Genomic DNA, 3,499 nt, shown 5'->3' on the forward strand with positions numbered 1-3,499 from the left:
GGGCACAGAAAGGAGTTGGCAGGAATACCAGAGAAGCAAAACACCAGCTACTGGTAGACGAAGCAATCACCTGAGACTGCAAAACTACGCTGACCATCTGTTCACCTGGATTGATTACAACCTGCAGAAGGTCAGGCAAGTCCTGAGGATTCAGCTGAATGGTAAGAACAGTATCTGGGCTATCAACACCTCTGCCCTCCCCCGTGATCAGATACCCTGCTGGGATAATAAGCTGGCCAAAGGAGGAGGTGAAAGCCACTGACATGAAGACAAGGAAGCTCCCGACCATGCATGGTGGGTTTCACTAGGAAACTAGGTGAGTGTCAGAACCACGGTCAAGGATAGGACAATGAACATCCACGAGTACATCAGGAAGATGTCCACAACCGACAGCATGCTCAGTGAATACCTCAGGCAGGAGAAACCCAAGAAAGAGGAGCAAGGGGAGGAGCCATCATGGAAGGACAGGCTCCTGCCCAGTATGTACCACCAGCAGATAGAGGAAGTGGCTGACATCCAGAAATCCTACCAGTGGCTGTAAAAAGATGGACTAAAAGACACTCCAGAAGAATCAGCAAGCAAAAGAAGAGGCCAGCGTTACCAAACAACAAAATCCAGAGGCCCAAAATGAAAACATGTCAGAGGAAAAGCCCAAAACGAAAAAGAAGCGCAACTGGCTCCTTAGCCTATTCACTTAAATGACTTCAACTCTGTCTCCTATAATATCACAGCCTAATTAAAAACCATATATCAAAATCACAATACCATTACAAAGGATTGGAAAATGAAATGTAGGATGTTTCTTACAGAAAATGTTTTGGTAATGTAGTTAATCCACTGGAAAACAAAAAGTAGTCAAAGTGTAATAGTTTGTTGCTCCTCATATTTGAAAAGATGGAAGCAAACACAAAATTTATTCTTTTTTTAAAAAAAATACACATAGAAAACTTGCAGAATTTACTCAAAATATTTTTCACTTTTAATATGAAGAAAAGGGATTTAAAATATATTAAAAACAACTCTGATCCATATCACAAGTAAAAACAAACACATATAGTTTAAGTCACAATGACAAAACTGTCAGACTGATAAAAGACACTTACTTCAGTTTAAAGAGGAACATATTCAGCACTGATCAAATGCTAATCACATTATCCATGACAATGTAATAATCTGTTTAAACGACTTTCATAACTAATCAGGGCTGATTATAGTCACTCACTTTTTGTAATGTGACTAATAAGAAATAATCAAAATATTGCTCGAAGTATCAGCCTTGTTGACTGATACCAGTCTATTAAATGATGCTCTCCGATGTTGGGGGTGCGTGTCGTATCACATGAAAGTTGTGCTCAAAGATAATTGGAAGTATTATTATGACAGAAAGGGAAAAATAACTAACAGCAAAAATAAACCGTTATGGAAAAAAATATCGGTATCGGTATTCTGCAAATCTGCTGTTTCAAAGACTGTATTGTATCAGCCCAACATTTCATAATCATGCAACCCTACTCTGTTTAATTCAGATTATATGTAATGACACTTTTTCAGATTTGTTAAACTCTGTTCAATGAAGCCTTTAAATCAAAGCATTTAAATACAAGAAAGCTTATTTTTTATTTTATGCTCAACATATTTACTCTGGAGGTACGCGACACTGAGAAGATTGTATTTGAGTTTTCCGATAAGCAAAATAATGATTCAGCAAGCCACTCTAATCCTTATCACAGACAGACATTGTGGTGAGGAATAATGAAATGTCCTCCTTTTTTCCTCGCCATCTTCACCTTTAATCCTCGTCTTGCCATTTCCCGATGTTATGAGCGGCCTGTCTCCCATCCCCATCCTCTTTTCTTTCTGTTCTGCTGCTCTTCACCTCCCTTCATCTCATCACATGCCTCATTAGCCTTAACCGTGATTACCCCTTCCTACACATCAAAGGAGAAATCGTAGACCACACTTAATAATTAATGCCCTCAAAGAGCCTATCGTTAGACTTCACCACCGCTTATCGAGCTTCCAATAACAAGTCAGCCTCCTCTTCTTGTTTTTTTTTTTTCATTTCCTCTTATCCTTTTTTTCTTTTTCTTGAATTTCCTCTGCATGCTGAGTCTGTTCCTGCACACCCCAGGTTCATTTCTTTTAATAGAACAAATCACTAGGTGGCAGCATAGTAGCGCATGGTGCATACATTGACAAGGCAGGAGGGTGCACACACAAAGTGAGCTTCAGGACCTGCATCATGTTGGCTCCAAACAATTTAAGATGCAGTACTGAGGGCTTGATCCAGGATTAGTGAAGGAATAACTGGAATAACTGCTGCTCAATTCCCCTGAATGTCTCTAATTACCCAGCGCAATAAGCCCGGGGTCGATTCCAGATCAATTCAAATAATGTTGCTCTCATCCATTAATGACCTTTTAAAAGCATATTGGTTCTTTGCCAAGTTTTTAACCTCTGTTGTCTTAAAGTTAATCAGGAGATCAATTGCAAAGCACTTTGGAAGGCTTTAAGGGTTTTTAAAATCTCAATTATTTGGAAGGTATAAAGCAGATACAGTTTGCCTGTTTTAACATGTTACCACGATCAGCCTGAATATGAGGTTTGTTATTAGTTGTATGTAAATAGTAAAAGTAGACATGGTTTGAAAGCAGTTTTTTTTTAATCAAAGATGCCACAACAGATAAGATCGATAAGAAAGATATTTTATTTTGAAAATATTCTTGCCTGAATGTGACTTTATGGTATAACATGTAATATTTTCTCTGATAGAAAGAAAGCTTGTTAACAAAACCTTAAATCTTGTTTCAGTATCTTGTAATTTAGTCAGATAGGTCTGCAGTTACTGCTTTGACATCAAACAAAAATAATAACTGCTGATTTCAAATATAACCGTTAAAAGACACGTTTAATGGCGGAGTAAGGAAACATTTTTCTTCCACAGAAGCCATTAACTTCCCTCCGTGAACTCTCTTATGTGACTCATATTCGATATTTGTGGGCCGGTTTATTTTAAGATCTGATGTAACCATTCCTTGCGCTGTGTGTGTGTGGGTTTAGTTGTAGGTGGTGACAACATGAATGACAGTAGGATTAGGACTGGGATTATGGCATTTCCCATCTGAGATGTGTGTCACTGAATGTGTGTGTGCCATCAGACAGGCTTCCCTGTTTATGTTTGACCCTTCTGTTTCTATTATAGAGTGTTAAATATGAAATAGTAGATTTAACCAAAAATAAAGCTATTCAGCTCTTGGCAACAATGTAAAGGAGTGTATTTACAACCAATTTTTGAATTTTATTGTACACAGGTAGGTAAAATAATATATTTGGAGAGTTAAGGAGCATCCAACCAAAACAAAGCCAAACACTACAAACTGCAGTTTGTAGCACTGTTACCTGCTAGCACTGTTAGCACTAGCATTTCACTCACCTACAGCAGAGACTTCCTGAATGGTCTGTTACTACAAGTAACTGCACAACAAGACATATTATAGGC

Source organism: Neolamprologus brichardi, chromosome 3 (genome assembly GCF_056152115.1).
Source record: "Neolamprologus brichardi isolate AB-2024 chromosome 3, ASM5615211v1, whole genome shotgun sequence".
Lineage (NCBI taxonomy): Eukaryota > Metazoa > Chordata > Actinopteri > Cichliformes > Cichlidae > Neolamprologus > Neolamprologus brichardi.